This window comes from Sciurus vulgaris (genome assembly GCF_902686455.1).
Source record: "Sciurus vulgaris genome assembly, chromosome: 13".
NCBI classification, from domain to species: domain Eukaryota; kingdom Metazoa; phylum Chordata; class Mammalia; order Rodentia; family Sciuridae; genus Sciurus; species Sciurus vulgaris.
Window position 1 is genome coordinate 25,003,303 of NC_136474.1, and position 12,441 is coordinate 25,015,743.

Consider the following 12,441-nt stretch of genomic DNA (forward strand, 5'->3'; position numbering starts at 1 on the left):
GGTGTACCACCCTCAGACCGAATTGATGCCTATCTCTCAGGAGTGGGTTAAGTATTATAAATTGCATTTTTACCACAAGAGCAGATTGTTATCAAGCCTGGCACCTCCTATTAGTCTCTCTCCTGTACACACCTACTCACAACTGCCACACACGATTCTGCCATGTGGTATGATCTGCCATGTAATGACACAGCATGAGGCCCTCATCAGATGTGGCCGCACTATCTTAGACACTCAGCCTCCAAAAGCATGAATCAAAACATCTCTTGTGTTAGTCTGCTTTCTGTTACTATGACAAATACCTCAGATAACCAACTTATAGAGAGAAATGGTTTATTTCCTCTCAAAGTTTCAGTCCATGGTCTCTTGGCCCTGCTGCATTGGGCTTGTGGTGGTAAATCATGGTGGGAGCACACAGTGGAGCAAAATCACTCATTTCATGACTGTGAAGTGAAAAAGAGGAAGAGAAAGGGACAGGATCCCAATATCCCTTTTGAAGATATGCCCTCGATGACCCAGAGGTTCCACACTAGTCTCTACCTCTTATAGTTTCCACTACCTCCCACCAGTGTCAAACTGGGGACAAGGCTTTAATGCATGGGCCTTTGGGGACATTCCAGATCCAAAGTAGCATTCCAACCCTGGCTCCCAAAGATCCATGTGCACCTCACAGTATAAAGTGTACTTGTCCCATTCCCAACCTCTAAACTGTTCCACATTACTCAAAAGTGCAAAGTCAAAGTCTCCTCTGAGACTCAAGGCATACTCCTCTGTGAGCGCCTGTAAAAGTTACTTCCCAGATACAATGATGCAGTAACTGTTGTATACAGTCCCATTCCAAAAGGGAAGCACAGAGAAAAAGAGGAAGGGTCAGACCCTAGCAAGATCAGAAGGGTTAAATATATACTTATGTGCACACACATTTCAGAAATGACAAACAGAAGCTGGGAAGAGGAGACTAAATGAGGAAGGAGGAGGAGCCAAAACCACATGTTTAAACACCTGTAGAAATGGATTTAAAGAAATACATTGCCAAGAAATTCAGGGGTGGGAGGGGATAACAAATGAAGTTTAAAAAAATCAAGAGTCAAGCACTGTGGTGTAGTCTATAGTCCCAGCCACTCAAGAAGTCAAGGCAGAAGGCTCACTTGAACTCAGGAGGTCAGGACAAGCTCGGGTAAGGAAGAGAGACAGTGTCTCAAAAACACAAAATGAAACCTAAGTACTGGGAATGTGGCTCAGCAGTAAAAGCACTTGCCTAGCATGCCAAGGCCTTGGGGGTGATTCTCAGCACTGCAAAAACAAAGAAACAAAAGGAAATCCTCTTCAGAATACACGTGTAATCTAGAGGGTTAACACTAAAATAACAAATAAATGTATCAAAAACTAATGGAGGGGGGCGTTTCAAGATGGCGGTCTAGAGGGTGGCTGCATTTCATGTTGCTCCAGGACTCAGGAGTCAAAAGAGGAGATATTGAGAGACTTGGGACCAACTCAAAGCAGCCGGGTGAGTCTCTCCCGTTGGGGAGGCGTCCCGGATGGGGCAGTAGTCCCGGAACACAGGGAACTTTGTGAAGTAGAGCTGCCGGCGAGACGCCCCTCCCCCCGCTGGAGCAGTGAACTCGGACAACTGGGAGCGTCGGAGAGGAGGCCGCTCAGCACAGCGCTGGGACTCGGAGCAACCACTGGGGCTCCGGCGGCTGCCCAGGGGAGGAGCAGCGAGGAGAGCTGTTTGGACTCAGAGCGACCATTTCTGAACACTCCTGCCCTGAGGAGGAGGAGGAGGAGGAGTGTGGTCGCTTGGATTTGGAGTGACTACACCAGAGCTACAGGTGGTTGCCAGAGGAGAAGCAGAGTGGCGAGCTGTTTGGACTCAGACCACTTCTGAACACCGGGGCCTGCCCGGAGGAGGAGGAGGAGGAGGAGGAGGAGCGCGGCAGGTCGTTTGGACTCGCAGTGACTGCATTAGAGCTCCAGGTGGCTGCTTAGAGGAGGAGGCGAGTGGTGAGTTGTTTGGACTTAAAGTGACAGCTCCTGAACACAGGGGGGCTGCCTGGAGGAGGAGCACAGTGGGTCGCTTGGTCTCGAGTGGCCGCACCAGAGGTCCGGGCGGCTGCCCAGAGGAGGCGTGCAGCGGGTGACGTGGATTCAGAGCCACTCAGAGCGACCGCTCCTGAACACCCGGGGGGGGGGGGTCACCTGGAGGAGGAGGAGGAACAGGAAGGGTCACTTCGACTCGGAGTGATTGCCCAGGGCTATGGGCGGTTGGTTGGAGGAGGAGGCACACAGTGAGTTGCTCGGACTCCTAGTGACCGCACCGGAATACTGGGCGGCTGTCTGGAGGAAGAGGCGTGCGGCGGATCTCTGGGACACAGAGCGATTGTACGGGGCCCCAGGTGGCTGCTCAGAGGAGGGGCCGCATAGCCAGGCAATTAGGTGCAGAACAGGGTCCCAGGATCTAGGAGGCTTCTTGGTGGAAGAGCCGCACAGAGACACGCTTAGGGGCAGAGCGAAGGTTCCAGGCCTGCGGGCAGATTCTCTGAGGAGGGGCAGCCTAAGGAGATTCATCTGTGAAGGGTGAGGCTCTCAGGCCCAGGAGGTAGGGCTGGGCCCCTGGGAACTTTACAGAGGAAGGCAGCCCAGCCCAGGCGGTAGCTGTAAATTGAGGGGAACCTCTAGGAGGGGAACTGACCAGCGAGACCTCCCCACTGGGTGAGTCTTCCCTGGTGGGTGAGGTTTCCCCACAAGGACGGTAAAACCAGAGACACAGGCCCAAACAGACCTTGCCTCAGCCCGCAGCCTAGGTCCCCTTTGGATGACCATTGGTCAACAAGTGGAGGCACCTCTGCCCACTAGCAGGGAATATACCCCACCTGAAGGCCACCACTCCTAGAGAGGCAGCTTCTTTGTGGCGCACCACATTATCAACTTCCTCCAAGACTTCAGCCTACTGAAGGCTAAGGGGGGATATATATAGAAATCTTCAAGGACATTGTAAGTCAATAGAGAAAATCTGCAATATCTCAATGGTCCACTGATACCTGAACAATATGAGAAAACAAGGAAAGAAAATGCCGCAAACAAATCTAGATGATACATCAATAAAACCCAATGACAGCATGGCAGAAGAAATGACAGAAAAGGAGTTCAGAATGTACATAATTAAAATGATCAGGGAAGCAAACGATGAGATGAAAGAGCAAATGCACGCACTGAATGATGAGATGAAAGAGCAAATGCAGGCATTGAATGATCGCACCAATCGACAGTTAAAAGAGCAAATACAGGAAGCAAAAGATCATTTCGAAAAAGAGTTAGAGATATTGAAAAAAAACAAACAGAAATTTTTGACATGAAGGAAACAATAAACCAAATTAAGAACTCCATAGAAAGCATATCCAGTAGGATAGAACACCTGGAAGACAGAACCTCAGACATTGAAGACAAAATATTTAACCTTGAAAACAAAGTTGAACAAACAGAGAAGATGGTAAGAAATCATGAACAGAATCTACAAGAACTATGGCATATCATGAAAAGGCCAAATTTAAGAATTATTGGGATTGAGGAAGGCCTAGAGAAACAAACCAAAGGAATGAACAATCTATTCAATGAAATAATATCAGAAAATTTCCCAAATCTGAAAGGCTTATTGCTAATTCCACTCCTTACCCATCTCCCTACATCTCCTCCTACATTAAACCCAGCTGAACTAAAGGGAGGAAAGAGCAGAGGAGAGGCCAAACATAAAACTGACAGTGTGGAGTTGGGGTAAGAAACACAGGACAGGATGTGCACTCTATAGATGTGCATGAATGGAGGACATTGTTAATGCCTGATCCTTTTGGGGCCGCCTTCTCAATGAAGATTTTCTATAACCTTTGGGTATAGCTATAATGTGCCCCACCCTGTGGAGACAGATCCCAGCAGTTAGAGCAGTTACCTAGCATGGGTAAAGCTTTCTTCAGAGAGTGGGGATGTCAGGAGGACTAAGCACATAGGTTCTGGAGTAATACTACACAGGTTCAAATACCAGCTTTACTTCCTGTTGGTTCTGTGATCTTAGGCAAGGGACTTAACCTCTCCAAACCTTAGTTTTCTTACCTATAAAATGGGTTGATAATAATACCACATAGATTTGTTGTGGGGAATTGAATGAATTAACTCTGTAAAATCATGTAGAACAAGTATTTGATAAATATTGGCTATTGTTTGCTTTGGGAGCCATATTCCGTAGGTTCCCTACCTTGATAGATACGTGCAGTATCATACATAGAGCATTTCTACATCCAAGTCTCCCATTCAGGCTTCAGAATTAGAATGTTTTTAGCCAGTGCCTTCTCTGCACATACCATTTGAGCAAGTGTACAGAGGTGACCATATATTCTTACTACACACACACACACACACACACACACACACGTGTATTTGTACATATGTATATACATACATATACACTATATATATATTAACACAAATAGTTTCCCATTTAATAATATTCACATATAATTATGCATCTTCATAAAGATTATTTCTGTTCCTGACATACATTTCAAAGCCTTATAGATTCAAGGTGGGATCCTTTTTCAAGTATAGATCCCCCACCCCATTCTCTCCTTGCCTCATCTTGACTATCTGAGAGATGAATTTCTAATTTAAAAAAGGGGGAGAATTTAGAGCTCAGGACCCTTGTATTATTCCAAATTTTCCCCTGATACTTTAGCTTTGATGCTTCTCCAGCTGTTTTTTTCCTCTGTCCTTTTTATTCTCCTTTAAGAAGGGAAAAGAGTTAAGATGGAGAGCAAGCTAGGAGACTCTAAAGAATAGAATTCATTTTCATCAATTTGCAAACAGAACAGAATGAAACAAACATGGGAGTCACTGATCATGATTCCATTTGGGCTGAAATCTGAAACCCAGGAAATGTGCAAAAACATATTTATATTTCCATTTCCACTGATAGTTATATACTTCTATTAATAGTTGATTTTTTAGAGGTATAATTAATTATTCCTTTAGTTAGCCTATGGATTTTTTCCCCTCTCTAAAATATGTGTTAACTAATTGCTTATTGAGCAAATATTTTGTGCCAAGCATTGTCCTAGGCACCAGAGATCTAGCTGTGAGTGAACAAAAATAGATGTCAAAGGGGTGAAAGTTCTTACGGTGTTTATATTCCAGTGGGACAAGACAATACATCAATAAACACATACATATTTAAAAAAAAAAAAAACTAATGGAGGGGCTGGGGAGATAGCTCAGCTGGTAGAGTGCTTGCCTCCAAGTGCAAGGCCCTGAGTTCGATCCCCAGTACCGCAAAAAAAAAAAAAAAAAAAAAAAAAAAAAAAAAAAAAAAAAAAAAAAAAAAACTACTGGAAAGATTTCTTTAAAGAGTGAACATGTGGCAGATGAACTAAATAAATGAGATCAGGTATGCTTAGGGCATTATGGCCATAGACCAGATGAACTAAAGAGAAAACAAATAATAGTATAAACATAAACCCAACTATGTAAGTAATTATATCTAATATAAAGTAGATCATAAAAGCCAAGGAAAGGCTAGAAATGCTAGAGTGTATTTAAAAACAAAACCCATGCTGCTTGCAAGACACACCTTTAAAAAATAAAGGAAGATTGAAAGTTAAAGGGCAGGAAAAAGTATAGCATGATATACTAACCAAAAATAGTACGTTTAACTAGAGTGCTGACGAGAAATAGACTTTGTTTATTAATTTTTTTTTTACAGACTGCATTTTGATCCATTGTACACAAATGGGGTACATCATTTCATTTCTATGGTTGTACACGATGTAGATTCATACCATTCATGTAATCATACATGTTCATAGGGTAATGATGTCTGTCTCATTCCACCATTATTCTTGCCTTAAATAGGAATATTTTATAATAACATAAATGTCAACCCAACAGGAAAATTTTAAAAATTTAAATCCATATGTACTTAATAACATAACCTTAAGATACATGGAAAATGACACAACAGAAAAAAAATTAGACTAAAAATGCAAAGACGTGAGAGATTTAACATAGTTCTCTTGATAGCTAATATAAGACAGAGACAATATCAATAAAGTTTAAAAATCTGATTGACACAAATAACTGACAACCTAACTGATATATAGAAATTAGAATGAAAACAACGTGCATTCTTCTTTTTGTACTGAATGTTTTCTGTTTATTTAGAAAATAACAAATAACATTTAGCATAGTTGCATCAGGAGTTTGCAGACCTTTCAGAATGGAAGCCCAGGTCCAGGCATCTGTAAGCTCTGACTGGTAAAGATGTGTAGGAGGTTATCAACCCTGAACAGGAAATTCCCCCGAACAGTTAAATGTTTGCCTTAGCAGAATGTGCATTCATTTCAAGTGCATTGGAAATATTTACCCAAATTGGCCATAGCCTGGGCTATAAAGAAAGACTACAACTTTGAACAAAGAAATCATTCAGAGAACATTTACAGCATATGGAACTAAGCTAGACGTCATTAACAAAAAGTCAGAGAACCCCCAACTTTAAAAATATCCATGTATCAAAGAAGAAATCAAAATAGAAATTAAAATGTATTATGATTTTAAGAATGATGACATGTCCAACCCTGTGCGACGTGATGAAAGTAGTGCATAGACTAAATTTTTTAGCCTTAAGAAAATCAGACTTGAAATATTTATCACTTTTTTATAGGAAAAAAAATCTAAAAATTAAAAGTGTCCAAGCTTCTATCTCAAGAAGCTAGAAACAACAATGGAATAGCAAATCAAACCTAATGAAAAAAATAAGAGAGACAAAGGAGTATATTGATGAAAACTAAAGCAAAGTTACAATAAAGAAAAATCAACAAAACACGAAATTGCTCATTTACAAATACTAGTAAGTTGATAAACCCCTAATAAGGCCAATTGACAATGAGAAAAAAAGAGAAATATAGACAATAGCAAGAATTAAAAGGTACAGCCACAGATCTTACAAATATGAGTGAGAAAATAAGAGAATATTGTGAACTTTAATACTATAAATATTTAAAAACTGAGTGGAATGTACAAGTGTTTCAAAAAACACAATTTGCCAAAGCTGTCACAAGAAGTACAAAATATGAATACTTCGTTATGTATTAACTCTGTCCTTAAAAAACGCCCACAAAGGAAACCAAGGCCCAGATGACATTACTAAGGACTTCTTCTAAACATCTGAGGAGGAAAAGACACCAATCTTAAACAATTTTTTGTGAGATCAGCATAACCTTGATACTATAATCTGCTAAAAAAGAGCGAAGTTATAGGTCAATAAAGAATCAAAATCAGTAATATATAAAAAGAGTAATGGGGTTTGCTTGAAGAATGTGAGGGTTAACACTTAAAATCAATTAACATCTGCACTTCTTGCAGAAAAAGGACACACAGCATGATTACCCTGATGGATGCAGAAAAATCATATGACAAAATTCAACAATTAATCATGATTTAAAAAAAAAAAAACTGAGCCAGTCAGAAATCAAAAGATACATCATCATTGACCTAATAAAGCATATTTTAAAATGCTACCTTAAAGTTCATAATACTACAGTACTGAAACATTCCCTGTAAGATTGAGGAAAAGACCATTTCTATTCAACTAGATGAAAAGACCATTTCTATTCAACTAGATTTCTGAGTTAGTACAACAGGCAAAAAAAAAAAAAAAAAAAAGAAAGGCATGAGTACTGAAAAGCAATTAAAATCATAGATGACATAACAATTACATAAAAATCTAAAAGAATCCACATATAGACTGATGGTATGGAGACCCCTATACAAGTTTGAGGGATACAGAGCAACTGATTTCCATAAATCAAGAACAACCAAAAAGAAAGCAGCAAATTTTAATTGATGACATTTTCAATAACATAAAAAGAAATAGGAGTAGGGAAAAAAATTAAAAGATGTTTAAAACCTCTAGATTTAAAAATAACAGAATATTACTGAAAGAATATATGCAATTAAGCTACACCATGTCATGGTCTAGATGATTGTATGATTAGATGCTAATTCTCTCCAAAACTTTATAAATTCAATGCAATCCCCTCCCCCCCCAAAAAACAAAAAAATCTGGTAAAGCTTTTGAGAAAATTCACAATTTGGTTCCAAAGTTCATATAGAAGTTCAAAGGACCAAGAATCACTATCTAGAACAACAAAGGTAGAAAATTTACATTATTCAGATAAAGATACCTATTATAAAGTTATTGTATTAAGAGACTACAATACTGGCATAAACTAATTACATCAATTCAGATCAAAAAGGTACTACAAGAATAAATTCATACATACACAATCACTTGATATAAAGGTATAATTTCAGTACAGTGGGGGAAAGATGATCTTTTCAATAAGTCATGTTGGATCAACTGCCTATCCATATGCAAAAAAAAATCAAGCTCTAAAAATCAATTCCAGATGGTGGCAAATATAAATGTTAAAGATAAAGTATTAAGACCTTTAGAATAAAACATAAAAATACATATTCATGGCCTTGTAACAGGCAAAGTTTTTTTTTTAAACAAGATATGAAAAATACTGATGAAACAAAAATTAATAAATTAACTCTATTAAAACTAAGAAATTTTATTCACCAAAAGATATCACTAAGACAACCCTCAGACTGGAAGAAGATTGTAGTACATATATCCAATAAAAAGATTTTATCATGTGTGTGTGTGTGTGTATAAATTTTTTGCAATGCTGATGATTGAATACAGAGGTACTCTAGAACTGAGCTATATCCCAGTCCATTTTTTATATATATTTTTTAAATTTGAGACAGGGTCTTGCTAAATGACCAAAGCTGACCTTGACTTGCAATGCTCCTACCTCAGCATTGGGATAGCCAGTAGCTGGGATTATAGTCATGCACCTCTGGGTCCAGTTAGAAAACATATTTTAATTATCTGTTAAAATCAGTAACAAAAAAGATGCCCTCCAGAAAAATGAGCAGAAACTTGAACTGACACTTCACAAAAGAAAATATCTAAATAGCCAATAACATAAGAAAATGTAGTTGATTTTAGTAGTCATCAGGAAAATGTGCACCACCAGAAGGGATAAAATGAAAAGTACCAAATATTCATGGGAATTTGAGGAAACCAGAACTCTTAATACTCTGATGGTCAGAGTATAATTTAGTGCAACTCCTTTGGCAGTATCCACTAAAGTTGAACAAATATCCTCCCCAGGGCCCCGCAATTTCATGCCCATGTATAAACCAACATAAATGCATATGTGTATGCCCCCAAAAGGCACTTATGGAAATGGTCAGATTAGCCACTTTTATAATGGCCCCAAACTGAACGCTGTGCAAATGCACATTACAATTGAATTGTGTTATAGTCTCACAACAGAATACTATGGGGCAATAAGAACTGACAAACCATAACAAACAAGCAATAACAAATCTCATACACATAACAGCAAACAAAAACATATGGTGTGATTCCATTTAGATAAAGTTAAAAATAAGGATCTGGGGGAGGAGAGAGGTTTACTGGGGATTAAACCCAGGTGTGCTTTATCACTGAGCAACATTTTCAGTCCTTTTTATTTTGTATTTTGAGACAGGGTCTCGCTAAGTTGCTGAGGCTGGCCTCCAACTTGCGAGTCTCCTGTCCCAGGCTCCCCAGTCGCTATGATTATAGGTGTGCATCACTATGCCTAGCAAAACAAGGAAAATCTATGTTAGAAGCTAGGATAGTGGCTCCTCTCAGCGGTAAAGCTGAGAGCACAGGAGAACTGGAAGAGTGCTGGCAGTACTCCCTATCACCCATCTAAGTGTCAACTACCAAGGTGTATTAGGTTTGTAAAAACACATTAAATATATAATATGTGCAATTTTCTACAGTATGCATATACTTACGTAAGAATTAGAAATTAAATAAAAACACAAGCATAGCAAATAGGCAATATTTAAAATAAAAAACCTCTGAGGACACCACTTGTTGAAGGAACCACCTTCAACATTTGGATACCAAGATGCTGAAGACGCCTAGAACCTTCCAAACAGGAGACAGATACTGTTGCGGGAAACAGACTGGAAAAGCAGCAAGCAGCACAGGAGAGGGGAACTCCAAACTTTATTTTACACTGGCAGGCTCAGAAGAACACAAAACTCCAAAATCTGAGCCCTGATCCACAGTTTCTCACAATATTTATAGGTTATTTGTCATCCTCTTAGACCCAGCCTGTCACTGGGGCTTTTTCCTCTCTTTTCGAAATTCCTAATCTATGAGGCTGAAGGCCCGCGCAGGGGCTCTAACATAAAGCATGATCACAGAAACAGAAGAAACGGCTCTTTTCACAGGCATGGTTACATTTCAAGAGGGGGTCCTGGGGCTCTCAGGACAGTTATTTACAATCCAAACGGTAGGGAGGTACCCACGGTTAATTAGGCTTCCTGGAGAAAGGTTGAAAGAGGGGAGCGGAACTGACCCTTTCCCAGGCATTGGTTTCTTACCAAACGTTTTTATAATTTCATTTCACAACCAGGTATGGTTTTCCCATCACATTTTCCCCCTTTGATGCCCTTTTGAACCCTCTCAAGGGCATCGCCTCTGTCCATGTCCTTCAAGTTAAGCCACCGGTAACGCTGGCGGACCATGTGGAATTTCTTACCATAACGTTCTGGTAATTTCACAACCAAGCCTGGTTTTGCCATCACAGTACACCCTGCACTGCACACAAAGGTTTGCCCCAACCTCAGCTCCTGGCATTACAAAACTCAAGCAGTGGCTATTCACACAGAGGCAAGTGCCTTGGTGCTTGCAATCACCGCTGAAGGTGCAGGTCGGGGGACCGGCACACCTTCTCCAGAGAGGCCCCGCCGGGGCTCACCACTCGGCCACGCCCCCCGCCCCCTACGCAGTCACGCCTACGTCACGTGGCGGAAGCGCACGCACTTCTCCCGTCTGGGCAGAGTGGCAGTCCCCGCCCAGCCCAAGCCACCACTGTCCATAGCCCGCGCGCCCGCCCGCCAGGTCCGTAACTACCGGCTGGCGCCGCCCCAGGACCCGGTCCCTCAGCGCCAGACACGGCAGCAGCCAATCCGCGGCCGGAAGGCCCGGTCGGGGCGGAAGCAGCCTCGCGCGGGGCCCGCCGGGAAGTGTAGTCCTGGGAGCCGCTGCTGCGGGACGTGTAAGGTCGTTCTTCGGGTTAAGTTGATGGTATCCTGTGGGGCATCTCCGCTCTGCACAGGTGGACGGTCTGAGGCCGGGCCGGGCGGCCGCTTCAGAAACCGAGGCTGGAGCCAAGAAAGCCGTAGTGCGCCTCCAGCGGCGGAGGCCCTCGGCAGGAGAGCGCCCGGGAGGCCTCCGGCCTGCGCGGAGCTCTGTCGGCCCAGGGGCGACCGGGACCTGGAGGCCGGCTTCCCTGCTGCGGCGGCCCCCACCCGTGCACCGGGTCCCGGTGGAGAGCGCGGCCTCGTCCAGCACGAGGCCCGCGCGGTGGCCTTCCATCGAGTTGGGCAACTCTTCATTCAACGAACTTTTATTTAAGTTTCTAGAGAAATACATGCTCATTGAGAAACTAGGATGGCATTTCTAGGAAAGCAGCGTTCATCTCATCTCACTGACTTGTAGTGTTAACTTACAAGGCCTAACTTTTGAAGTGTGTATTTTATGTCGTATTTTTTAAAAAAATGTTTAGTTGTCGATGGATATTTTATTTTATTTGAATTTTATTTTTATTTTATTTTATTTATATGCGGTGCTGAGAATCATGCTAGGCTAGCGCTTTTACCACTGGGCTACAACTCCAGCCGCATATCGTATATTTTTTAGCTGCATGCGTTCCTACCCAGATTTTTGAGTCTTTCCATTCCTGTCCCTCATTTACAGTAAGTGCACTGATCCTGTCACTGTTCCATAGCCCCTTACTTAGTGTGCTGTCTTCCTTTTTAAACACACACACGTTTATACTCACATAGCTTGCTTGCAGTTCTCTGGTCCTGTCTAAATACAGTTCTGATTAAACTGAAATCCCTGACTACTCTGCATCTGTACCCATGCAGTCGAACTGAATTTAGCTAGAGGAAAAACAAAAACCACTAAACACACTAACAGGTCTGACTTTTAAGAAACCATCAAGTTTTAGTCTTCTTCCTGATATTTTCTTTGTATTTCATAATAACATTGGCAGTTTGGATATGACCAATAATGTTTCCTTGTGGTTAAATTTACATTATTTTATCAGGAATACAAAAGTGATGCTGAATTCTTCTTAGTGTATCCTATCAGGAGGTAGTTACTGTGGTTTAATCACATCTCTCTTTGTCAGCTTTGGCCACTTGTTTAAGGTAGTACCTCTAGTTTATCCACTGTAAAAGGATTTTCCTATCCTTTGCAATAAAATAACTATCTTATGGGGAGATACTTTGAGATGATATAAATATCCTGTTACT

General features: G+C 41.4%; 1 long non-coding RNA gene across 1 annotated transcript; it reads right to left on the minus strand.

Annotated features, from left to right (window-relative positions):
- Positions 1-9,603: 9,603 nt before the first annotated feature.
- On the minus strand, positions 9,604-10,893 carry LOC306643376. Its single transcript, XR_013758917.1, has 2 exons — positions 10,659-10,893; positions 9,604-9,701 (listed from the first exon to the last, which is right to left on the minus strand). It is a non-coding gene; the product is annotated as an uncharacterized lncRNA (long non-coding RNA).
- Between the last annotated feature and the right edge of the window lie 1,548 nt (positions 10,894-12,441).